The sequence below is a fragment of the Lissotriton vulgaris genome, chromosome 3_1, assembly GCF_964263255.1.
Source record: "Lissotriton vulgaris chromosome 3_1, aLisVul1.2, whole genome shotgun sequence".
NCBI classification, from domain to species: domain Eukaryota; kingdom Metazoa; phylum Chordata; class Amphibia; order Caudata; family Salamandridae; genus Lissotriton; species Lissotriton vulgaris.
In genome coordinates this window covers 711,375,282-711,388,476 of record NC_141689.1, presented here as the reverse complement: position 1 = coordinate 711,388,476, position 13,195 = coordinate 711,375,282, and the positions used below count along the sequence as shown (strand labels likewise).

The 13,195-nt window shown below is 44.6% G+C and overlaps 1 protein-coding gene across 2 annotated transcripts in view; it reads right to left on the bottom strand.

The window, feature by feature from the left end:
- The window catches only part of CAMK4 (calcium/calmodulin dependent protein kinase IV), a 1,210,775-nt gene that overhangs the window by 486,727 nt on the left and 710,853 nt on the right, over positions 1–13,195 (bottom strand). The window lies entirely within an intron of this gene.

Here is a 13,195-nt window from a genome sequence, read left to right as displayed (position 1 = left end):
GTGGCGGCTGGTGACATTTGACAGTGGTGCGGCGTAAAAGTTGTTGAGGAGTGTTGTGTCGCGAGAATTTCGAAAATAAGTGAGAAAATAGTGCATTTTTAAGTACATTTGTTGAAGCAAGATGGTTTATAAAGCAATTGTGACAGTGTAGACTTGGAATATTGAAATAGTAAAAATACTCCATAATTGCAGAATTAAAATTGCTTAATTACTGATCGCAATGGCAGGTTACAAACAACATTACAGCAAAAACAGAATATTTAAGACATCGGTGACAGCAAGTGCGAATAATAATAAACTTTAGGAAAACAAGAGAGTCATATAAACCATGAGAGGGATCACTTGACAGTTCTGTTGAGTAGCTTGCACTTTTTGACAAGTAATGATGGTGAGAGCAGAGACTTGCTGTGGTGATGGAGTAAATATGCTGCTGTAGTATTTTATTAGGAATATGATTGTGTTCTTGGTTGGTTGCGCCACTTCCGGAGCATGGAATAAAAATATATGGGGGCTGTTAGACCTGTCTGCCCTTTGGGTAGTCCCTCCTAATTAATTTTTTATTTTGTCCCCTTTTTGCCCCTCATAACCTTTCATTTTTTATGTCCACCAGAATTGTTGAGGTGTTGTCCTAGGGGTTAGGTGTTCTTTGCCCTCATAGACTTTTCTTGAAGCCTTGGCGCCTTCCTGACTAGATTTACAAGATACACAAAATGGTGGCTATTAACTGCCACAACTGCCATCTCAGGGACTGGGCCCATAGGGTAGAATAGGAACCTTCCAGAACCTTCTGGCCTGTTCTGGACCCATGGAACTATGGGTATAAATAGGCCAACTGTAGGCGACCATTTTGTCTTGTCAGTGAGGGACAGCTGGAGTACAGGCTGTGGGTCTGGAAGGGGTAGGGCCTTCAGAGGGTGGACTTATTTTCAAAGGTTGCCTCTCTACTGGGATCACCACCCCAATTCCTGTAGACCTGACCTAGTTAGTTACTTGTCCTGTTGACCCTGGACAGGAAGTTGCCTCAAGTAGGGAGTAGGAACTGACCCTAGCTTGAGGTGAGGCACAGGAGATTTCTGCTGAGGGGAGGGAAGTGAGAAACAGCCCCCCCTGTCCAGTATTGAGGGCTAGTTAGACCCTTGAAGAAGTTTGGAGGACTGGGTCCCCAGAGCGAGGGATTTTATCTCTACCTCCTCTTCTGGCCGTTGTGCCCATCTGCTGCGTGCGCTTAGCTCCTGGCTCCTCACCTTTGTCGAGAGACGCAGCCAGGGGTTACATCCTCCACCTTTGGAGTCCGTAGTGAGGGGAGTCGGGGCTCCGGTGGGGTGTTCCGTTCGTCCTGTGGCCCATTGCTGACGCGCCAGGCTAGGGACAGTTGGAGCTGCAGTGGTGAGGCCGGGCAGAACAGGTGGCCAACCGAGCCTGAGGCAGCGCGCTTCTGCGCATTCTCTGAACGGAGCTCACTTTCCCTGAAGGGGGGGCGGAGACCCTGTCAGGAGGGGCCTAGGATCGCGCAGGCCCAAAGGAAGGCCACTACTTGTGTGGATTGTACGGAGCAGCCTCTGCTCGGGGCCGCTACACTTCCGCGCCTGCGCAGGAGCGCCGATCGTGAAGAAGACGATGAAGGCGGCCTGAGGCGGAATTCGGAAGGAGCAGGCCTCGGAGGCCGACCGAGTGCGACCTCTCCTCGGAGCTGGGTTGGGTGATTTACGGCCTGGCCCTCGAGGGAGGCGCTGCTGGGGGAGAAGGAGCCTGCTGAGGAGAGCTGAACCTCTGGGCTGGAACAGTGTTAAGGGACAGACTTCATTACTGTCAATCACAAGTCAAGTCAAAACCACTTTATTCGATTTAGTTAAAAATCATAAAAGCATTCTACATCACAACAAGACAAGGGCAATACAAATTCATGAGGAATTACAGAAATCATCAATCAATAGTATTTACATATTCACAGTATAAAAGATGATAGGAGGAAACATCGATAGTAATTAATTAATATACAATATAAAAATACAGCATAAAAGAGTAAATACTCAGTAAAAAATTTTTGGGATATAAACAACAATTCCATTTCAGTCTTCTGTACAAAACCCTAATGTTGCATTTTTAAGTCTTCTCCTCCTGATCCTAACAGCAGCAACAAGATAATTGGCCACGCTAAACATAGCCAAAGCAGAGTCCAATAATTGGAGATACAGGAGGGCAGGTTTTGCCTGGTGGAAGGCTTTGTCCTTCAGTAATGGAACCAGGTATTTCTGTCTGGGCGCAGTAAAAAAATTACAAAACAACATAAAGTGCATATTATCTTGCGTAGAAAAGTTATCGCAATTACAGACAGGGGCGTCCTCCTCCTTATGCCAGCCTTGACTGTCACACAGGACTGTGTAAATCTGATTAAACCGAAGTTTAACCAGAAGCCACCTATGAAAGGGGATATTGACGATGGTAAGGTACGGTTGTATAGTAAGGCGGGTAATGGCAGGTAGTGGGCTCTGACCGTGGGCTTAAGTAATTGGCGTTCCTCCCTCTCCACATTTTTCAATGTGATAAAATTGACCTTCACTCAATCTAAATCAGATTTCTTTAGACCCTGAGGGACCGAAAAAATATCAGGACGTCCCAGGTCCAGAGAACACTTTTGTATGTATGAGAGCCAAGTAATGTTTTTGTAATTGTCCAATTTTAAACAGTCCACCAATATTTTGTGGTTCAGACCTAGATTGTTATTGGTCCAGAGCCTTATCCATAACAAGATGGGGGCCATTAGAAGGATGTCAGATATGTACCCAAGACCAACTTCCTGGTGAACTGAGAACGTGGCTGTAGATTGGGGGAGCCCTAAAGTGGAGCGGAGGAACTTATTTTCTTCCCTTTGGACTGGTTCACTATTTACATAGCCCCACAAACCTGAGCCATACCTGGCAATTGCTACGGATTTCACCCTGTACAAGTTAAGTAAAGCACCAGTTGGCTTCCCGCCCAGTCTCCTGGAAAAACTTAAAATAGCGTTGGCCGAGCTCCTGACCGCTTTAGTTTTAGCTACAATTTGCGGAGCCCAGCTCCCCTTGGTGTCAAAGATTACACCCAGGTACGTAAAAATTTTGACATTAGTGATCACGTCACCATTGCAGTAGAACTGTTTAGAGTTGTTTTTACCAGCCCCAAAAACCATGACGTGAGATTTGGAGTTATTTATCACTAAGTCAAGTGATGACATAAAATCATTAAAAGCATTTAAAAGTTTTTGCAAACCTATGGGGGTTTGAGCTATCAAAGCTGCGTCATCCGCGTACAGGAGCACAGGAATACGAGTGTCCCCTGCACGCGGAGTATCCAAGGTAGCAGTTAAAAGAGTCTCCTCAAGTGAATTTATATACAAAGTGAACAGCATGGGAGCAAGGATGCAGCCCTGCCGCACGCCCCTGCTGGATTTGAACCGAGCAGTACGATTACCTTCTTGGTCCATTCTAATTGAGGCTTTTAAGTCCTTATGTAGTTCTGCCAAAAAATATACAAGGGGAAGATCAAGACCCAACTTTAACAGCATGGTCCACAGCCGGGCTCTATTCACCAAATCAAAAGCCGTGGACAGGTCCATGAAAGCAACAAAAATTGACCCTTTTTTGACAGTTGTGTATTTCGAAATTAACAAATGAAGATTTAAGCATTGGTCCTCAGTCCCTCTACCAGCACGGAACCCATACTGTGCATCTACTAGAATATCATTGTCTAGGTACCAGGTGTTAATTCTAGCTAGCAGGACTTTGCCCAAAATCTTCATAGAAGAATCCAATAGCGAGATTGGTCGAAAACACTTAGGGTCGCTTCTTTGACCCTTTTTAAAAATGGGAACTATAATAGAACAAGCCCACGTTTTTGGCAAACCCCCCTCATACACACAGTTAAAAACGTTAGCTAAAATCTCAGCCCACATCTCAGAATTAAGTTTGTAGAGGTCCAGGGGTACCCCATCTGGGCCCGGGGCTTTATTTGCAGCAGAGCCTAAGATTGCCAGTTCTACTTCTGATTTGCTAAAATTTAATTTAGTAGGAGACGATGGGGAGTAGGGTATTTTAAACACCTCGACTATTACATTTGAGCCATATATATTGGAAAAGTGGTTAATCCAGTCCGCTTCAGGGATATTAATTTCAAGATCCATGTTGTTAGTATGGGAAAACAAAGGATTATTTATTGTGGCCCAGAATTTGGAGCTATGTTTGAGGGTTATAGGATCCATTAAAGAGTCCCATGCTTCATCTTTGATGGCTTTTTTCCGAAGTTTAACGGCCAAAGCATATTCTCTTCTCAACTGTGCCACCAAAGGCCTATCTCTAGGGGATTGTTTAAGAGCTTTCAGCAAAGCTGAGTGTGCCTGCGAGCAAGAGCGGTCAAACCATCTAAACACTGGGGCAGAACCCCTCCCTGGTTTAGCTCTAAGCTCTTTTTCTACTCTAGCACAAATAGCTTCGAAGGCACTCACAACCTCCCCTCCCCTCCTCTCTCCATCCCTACATTTCTCAATTTCGACTGCCATGTCTTGCACAATAAGACCATGAAAATCCTCTGGACAGACTTTACACCATTTAAGGCGTCTTCCCTGATCTTTGCTCCTTACGTCCCTTGTAGAGGTAGCCCTTAGTTCACCTTTACACAAACCAGAGAGAACATCCAGAACCAACTGCACAGGGTTGTGGTCACTAAACCCACTTACAATTGCATTGTAAAACAATACGTATCGTAGGAGCCCCGAGGACATAAAAAAGTAATCGATAATCGATTCACTGCCCCTTGCGTTATACGTGACCACACAGTTTATTGGATCTGAAAACCCTGGTTCATATAAGTCATTTGATGATAACAGGTTTTCCATTGCCACACCCTTAGGGCTATGTTCAAAGTGAGGCAGCGAAGTATAATCAGGACCGGTATCATCGATGATCTGGCAATGGGACTCACACAGATGAACATTAAAATCACCCATCATTATTAACTGAACAAAAGTGGTTTGTTTTGACATATATTTGGTTGCAAAGGCCGATAAACCATCTAAAACAAAATTAGGGGGCCCCCCCTGCATAGAATTATAACAATTTATAAATACAATCTTGTTCTTGTCTGCCAAGCGAATTTCCACCAGCTGAAAATAGTGCGAGGAACTGGGGATTTCTCTAACATTCCCTGCAATTTTAACTGAAACAAGGAATAACAAACCCCCTCTATCCCTTCCCGACGTGGAGCTTTGGGCATCAACAAAGAATGAAGTGTATCCATCTACCCAAAAGCCTTTATCTTTCGTCCAAGTTTCTTGTAAGGCAACTATATCATGGTTCTTCACTAATTGTAACCAAATCTGATCATCCTGTTTTGCCCGTAGGCCCGCAATGTTCCATGATAATAACCGGATGTGCCCTCCACCTAATTGTAATGGGTCATTTATAACAGTTTCAACCCTAGCATCAGATGGGGCAGCCTCAGCATTGCCTAGGCATAGGCGAGTCAGGTTTTCATGTTCAGGTTCTAGTCATTCAATGTCTATTCTGTCAGCTAGGGCCGTGAACATGTTTGACAGTGGTAAATCATTAGAGGATGTGTTCCTTACAGCATTTACTACCCCATTGCCCTTAATTGGCTTTGTCATCCAGTCATCCACTGTCAATCACAAGTAAGGAGTGAATCAGGAGCTGTTGGGGGTCTGGGGTCTTTCACCTAAAAAGGTTCCAGAAAGGAGAGTCTTCCCCCATTTCTACTAATCACTGACTGGAAGCACAGAGTATTGAGGCAGGAGAAAGTTCTTGGAACCCAGTGGAGAATTTTGCGTAACTTTTTCTTTACAGAGTTAGGAGGGGAGAGACCCCCTTGTATTCTCCGTGACAGTAATCTGATATAGCCTAGTGAAGCAGGTTGAAGGATTTGCTCCATTCTTTGGTCCCAAGAAGAACAACCTGTTTTCTCTTCTTTTATAGACAACAGACTCTGCTTTACATGGTGCCAGGTTAAATAGTTCCAGTAATGTCTGTATGAATGAATCTGGCTTTGTTGTATAATATCTCTTGAATTAAGAAACAATGAGTTGCTGTAATCTAGAAATAATTAATGTAAATAGAGTAAAACTGTCAGTTGAGGTAAACCAGAGTATACAGTATCCTTTTATAAAACAGCGGATGAAATCCTTTCTGTTTGAAGAATATACCTGATTCACAACATCATAATCTGAGCACAAAGGGGGAATTGTTTTGGAATCTTGTACCCCAGTTGCTTATGTGTTCCCAAAAATAAGTGTAACTGGAAAGTAGCATGAAGGCTGAGTCATTTGAAGACGTGCAACAGCGGAACTAAATTTAAGGAAAGATAAAGCTTTTCTACTTTTATAAAAACTAAGGTGTAGTGTCATTCTTGGGTGGATGGGCACTGAGTTACTGAGTGGGTGTGACGCAAACTTAACATATGTACCTTGAGTTAAGCCTTCCTATTTAGTGCCAAGCTACCCTATGTGACTTGGGGCTTTAGAGAATCCTTCAAATCTAGAGGTCAGTTCACCCCAGTTTATGGATGGTAGTTGTTTCCAGAGCATTCTGGCTTGCTTACCCTTGAGGGCCGAGCTTTCAAATTCAGACAGCGGATGACGTATCACCAGTGAACACCTACCATCGCCAAAGAGACCCAGGGCCCAAAGAAAGGACTCATGCCCAGTCCGCCTATTGTTCCTCTATGGGCCCTGCTACAGCTTGCCTTGTCTGAATGTGTTTGTGTGTGAAGCAGCCCACACACTTTTGCATCACAAACAAACACACATTTCGACTGGCACTGTTTTTCTGTTGCACACCAGCACGCCCAGAGGTGGCCCGTGGATTCACACAACACAATAGGATTAAACAGCTTGTTAGCGACTGTATGAGCAGTAAGAGCTGGGGGCAGTGGGCCAACAGGGGGCATTAGCAAATGGGAAACACTGCGGCATGTGGGAGACAGTAAATGGATTCACCAGGGCAAGCGGGGACAGCACTCACTAATGTGCCAACAGTGCCAACATAACACACTGCCTGAATCTGGAAATAATATCGTAACACAGAGGATCTCTATGTTAACCTGGCCATGCAGTCTAAATTAGGGGCACAGAGTCGCTGTTTTAACCTGGGGTTGCCTCGTCAACCACAGCAGCCAGAGGGCCGTAGATTCCCACTGCTGGATATGTCTATGATGATGCACAGTCTCTAGCTGCAGTGTAAGGGTGCAAAACGAAAGGATTGCATGCAATGATAATAATGGTAGGTTTTCGACAATGTAAATATTTTCTCTTACAAACTACCAGTTTTTCTCACAATTAATATGCGTAGTTTGACATTTTCTGCACAGGACTTTTATAAGGCTTGACTTTTTGCGCTTTGCTTTAAAATTGTACTTGCATCCAAAGTCGGCGATCCAAGGGTTGCATGTGACAGACGTCGAGAGTGCCGCGGAAAAAAGTTACATCGCAGAGGGAGAGTATGGGAAGCATCTCAGCAATGCAAACAGCCCAGAGGGAAGGAATAAACAGCACTGCAAAAAAGAGTGAGGGCAAAGCACTGCACATCAAGACTGCACTGTTAGAGAAACAGCGCTTCCTGGGGGCTTGGCATCCCAAGCACTGCACAAGAGCGAGCTGCAGGTGAGAGGCGCTACTGCAGAAGAGGGTTCTCACTCCTACAACATTCCAGCCTACGCCTGTCTTAATGTCACTACGTTTCAGCTTGAAGTGAATGTAGTGCAGTTCTGTGAAGTGTCCCCAATCACGATTTCCAGCTGAACTCAATGTATTTTTTTATATCAACTGCGCAAAACATCTAGGAATTGTATAATGTGGGGCACAAGAGAGTTCCATTAGCTCCGTGGCAGTCGCGGCCTGCATTACGGGCGGGGGGGAGAGGGAGGTGGAAATGGGGTTGTTGCGGCGGAGTGGATGGGGGGAGGTGGCATAAATAACTTACCTTGGCTTCCGCTTTTCTTAAGTCCTGACTAAGACTCCACTCCAGACTTCCGAGTTCCAACTTCCGCCATTGCTGCATTTGAATTCCTCTGGGCTGATCTCGTCATCAGGAAGGCGGCAGGCAGCCTCCCTCCCCTCCACCGCAGCCAGCGCTGTGATTGGTTCGGCCGGCTGCCCCACCCGCGTCATTTTCTCTCTGTATGCTGCAGCATACAGAGAGGAGAGGGAGAGCGGGTGGTGTGACTCGAGGGCAGGGGGGAGTGGCTTGCCCACTTTTGTTAATACTGTCTGTTTGGGCGGCCTCAGGCTGCCCAAGCAGTCAGTATGAACAACAGTGGGAAAGCCACTCCTCCCTGCCCTCGAGTAACGCCGCCCACTCTCTCAACCAGGAACTTCTGCTTTCTCGCCGTGCGAGAAGGGAGAAACAAATGGTAGTTATTATGGTAATAACTACCATTTGTTTCTGCCTTCTCGCACAGCGAGAAAGTAGGGGGGTGGTGCCCAAACGCCCCCATGGACGAGCCGCCGCTACATAGGAGACAAAGGTCTGGCAGCGCCTCGGAAGCACAAAAACATGGCTCTGAAATAGATCGCAGAAGGATTGAAACTCACATCTCACTTTTAGGTTCATGGTTGTGTCGGGAGCATGTCTATTATTCTGGGGTCATCTTTAAATTCTAGAGCACGCCTCATCTATTGCATACAGATAGTAATTGTAATTGTAAATTGTATCCATATAGCACTTGCTATCACTGATGAGGCGTTGAAACGCTTTGCAGTGAGTAGCAGGCTACTCTGGAACTCAAGACTAGAGTTAAATAGTTACTAGATTAGTAATGTGTGCTTTTTTGTTTTTCTGCCTTTGGATTAGTTGTGTTTGTCAGTAGTGTACATGTGCTCTATGGACAAGCAGCTCTCGCAGCACCAGCAGACAGGATCACCGGCCACAACAGCTCCAGCGCACCGCAGCACCGGCTGCTGCCCTTCAAAAGGAGGAGCCAGAAGACCACCCCAAGGAGAGCTGCCCCCCCCCCTTTTATGTTACGCATGCAGTGTCCCATTGATCACTACACTTTAAGACTTGAGAAGAACTTAATATAAGCCTCGGGGACTTTTGGAGTAGGGAACGTTGCTGTCGCACACCCAATCAGCAAACGACGGGGGGTGGGGGGAGGGAGGGGGGTTGGGAGGAAGGGGGGACATCGAGTACGGATCACTGAAATTATATCGACCTCAAAAATATCGAGTTGCCATAATATCGTTGATAAAATATCAACGCACATAGCTATTGAAGAGGGGGATGCACAACCAATTCCGCTAACTGCGATAGTAACACACGAGAGACACCACTACATGCAAGGGACATTAACACGATAGATACTACTGTCCGAGCATGGAAAGCATTAGGGAGGATGGCTCAAAAATTGCCAATATATGCCCCAGCTCTGCCATTACAACATCACCCTGCTCTATCAGTGACAGCCGAACAGGTGGGTATGACCCTACTGAAGCAAGTGGGCATAGACACGTTCGGTGATCTGTATCACGATGGCACTTTCTGCAGAGTTGAGGACCTAACTTATATCAGCAATCCCACAACACTTTTCAAATTTACATACTATAGGCTGCAGAGGGCAATCAGGGAATTATACACAACCTACCCAACGGAGCCACCGACACTGCAAACTCTAAAGCTGATCATCGAGTCCTCCAATGTTTCACATCTGGTATCTAGAATGTATACAGTAGCCCAAAGTGAAATACCATACACTTCAGACAAAGCGATGCAGAGATGGAATGCTTCCTTATTGGATCCACTAACAGATAGGGAATGGTCCGCAGCCTGCACACTTCTTAAACTGCTCACCCCGAATGGTAACCTCCGCATCACACATCTCAAGTATCTACATCAAACATACCACACGCCACTAAAACTGCATAAATGTGGGTTACGTGAGGATGCCAGGTGTAAACGCTGTGGGTATGGTGAAGCGGATTTTGTACATCTGGCTTGGCATTGCCCAAGGATACACACATATTGGGAGGCAGTCACAACTATGCTTGGTAAGATGGTGGGCGTTGACATAGGATGTACCACAAAAATATGCCTGCTAGGTCTATTGCCAAATGTGAAAGCAGGGAACCGTAAATTCTGTGCCATAGCTCTATTATTAGCTAAGAGACAGGTCTCCAAGTGTTGGGAGGGTGCCACCGTGCCGAACATCAAAGCCTGGCTCAATGATATGACATACTACAGAGATAAGTTGCTCACGTATGAGGAAGAATTACCCGGTGGATCACGTCCCAGAGACTTCTGGTGCTATCTCACAGACTATTTACTTAGCATTGAGGTAGATGAGGCAGCTGTATAACGTGGTGTTAGTGGGCATGGCGGATGGCACCTATACAAGATCTGCCGACTCTAAGCACAATAGGATAACTTAGGCCTACCTACAACGTCATTAATGTTTTGTAACACACAGGTGGCGACAGAGTGCAGTATTGTCCTGGTTTGTTTTTCTTTTTAGGGTTACTGTTATGTAGAGTTTCATCAAAACCCAAAAAGGAAGTTCTCACACACGTCGTGCACAATTGTGTATATCTCACAAGACATGAAGTCATATTATTGAAGCAAGATTTGCCGCCGGACCCCCGGGTTGCCGGCTGTAAGGCTGTGTAGTGTACAATCCTGTCTTTCTCCTGATTGCGGCCGGCCCCAGGGTTGTAGGCCATCGGCTGTGTTTATGTGTGCAACCATCTGATAATAAAGATTGATGTTGAACTTCAAAAAAAGAAAAAAAAAATGATGCAGACCCCCATGGTCAACTACATGCTAAATATGCTTCCACTGATCATCACGGAAGACTTCCACAAACGCCTGGACAAACTTATAAACAAATTCCTATGGAAATACAAGAGACCAAGAATCAGCCTACAAAAACTCAGCCTGAGCAAAAGCCTAGGAGGGCTGAACGTAACAAACTTTAAGACATTCCAAACAGCATGCATAGCCAAACAGACACTACACTGGCTAGACCCCAAACAACAGTACATACCTGCCTGGCTCGCCCTAGAGAGAAGAATCTTAGAAGGTCTCTTCCCAATAGCCCTACTAACAGTGAAAAAACACCCAGAAATCGCAAACAATCCGGTACTAAAGAACACCAAGAACGCCCTCCTCAAAGTCGAAAGGTTGATGGATACGGGCATCAAGAACACCAGGTGGGAATCGTTATGGTTCAACCCTAAAATTAAATACCGAGAGATAACGCTTAACATGGCCCCCTGGTACAGACACGGCATCTCCATCGCCATCCAGTTGGGAGACCAAGACACACACATCACCTTCGACTCCATAAGACTCACACACAAACTAACAGACATCGAGCTCTACAACTTCCTCAAGATAAAGATGGCAATAACAAGAGCAGAACTCAACAAAGCTACTCCCTCGATAATACAATATGCAGCGAACCTAAACAAAATAGGTCACCAAACCTCACACCTCTACAAACTGCTAAGCCCAGGGAAAACCAACCTAAACAACAAAGGCCTAGAATACTGGAAATCTATCACCGGCGAGCATCTCACAGAAAGAGCAAAAACAAAACTATGGACATCATCTACACACAAGAAAGTCACCACCACCCTAGCCCAAACCAAATTCTGGCTCCTGCACAGGACATACTGGACCCCAGCCAAATTAGCCGCAATAGGAATAAGAGACAGTGATGTGTGCTTGAACTGCAACAAGCATAAAGGGGACCTGGCACACCTAATTTTCCTCTGCCCGAAAGTCAAGAAGTTTTGGTGTAGAATAAGCTACTTCATAAACAACGCCCTAGGCCTCTCAATACAGCTGGACTTCCAAACTCTAGCCACTACTTTCATGTCACCAGTAATAGAATCCAAGGGGGACAAAGAACTGATCGATCTCTTACTCACCGCAGCGATCAAGACAATCCTGAACAACTGGAAGGACACAGGGAAAGCATCGTTTAAGATGTGGTTCAACTGGATCACCTTCCTACGGGGAACAGACACCATAACATCAAACCAAACAAGAACGACCCACACGAATGCAGAAATGTGGCTATCCCTGGACAACTACCTGTCCTAACACAAGCCCCCCTACACCGGCGCCGTGTCGGCACATAATCTTTACCACACAGGCAAGGTAGCCTGACCAAGGATATTTGTAATGTGCACTAGCATTCCTCCATCTCCCACTCTCTCCTCTCTCCCCTTCTTACCTTTCCTTCAACCTCCCAGGGAAGCATCCGCGTACCACGGACAGCGCCGCATACGACATACGAACGTAATACGCATGCTACAAAGCCGTATGTGACCCCACCGGCACATAAATGTTTTTGACAACTGTCTTTCCCCCCTGGGGGACCGTGACTCTATACCTGTGTACTGTATCTTGTAATACCTAAATAAAAGTATTGAAATTAAGAAAAAAAACTTTTACATCCATATACACTTTACACTGAGTGAAGTTTTAGAGACTAAAATAAAGCCCTCTATAGACTCCTATATGTATATAGAAGCAGCAATAATTACATGATCTAATATGCACAAGTATCTTGTGGCGTAATATGCACATTTCTTCTCCTTATATTAATGTTTATAGAAGGAAGCATAGTTCAATGTACCATGACACATGAATAATGACAACCTCACCTCCGTATCGTGAGAGGCATTGTTTGATATAAGGCAAGTATATATCATCTTATAAGGTAAGTATAGTTCATTTCTCTTTTTTAAATAACATATTTTAGGGACAATATATATATATATATATATATATATATATATATATTTAATGAAAAAACCATAGGTTTCAGGCACGTTATAGTTAGAAATTTGCATTAAAAAAACTTAGAAATTCACTAAAATAACCATAGGTTTCAGGAACGTTTTATATATATATATATATATATATATATATATATATATATATATATATATATATATATATATATATATATATATATATATATATATATATATATATATATATATATGTTTCAACAAAAGATGAATACACGGCACACGCCTCAGTAAATTTCAGCTCTTTATTTGGACAAAAGCTCTCCTCTTTCTACGCATTTCGAACTTCACGTTCTTGGTCATGGTAGTTTACAGAGTCCCTTGTTTATTTCACTTTATATACTCAGTAACCACTATTATCCATTATGACACATTGTGGTACTGGTAGTTCAAATG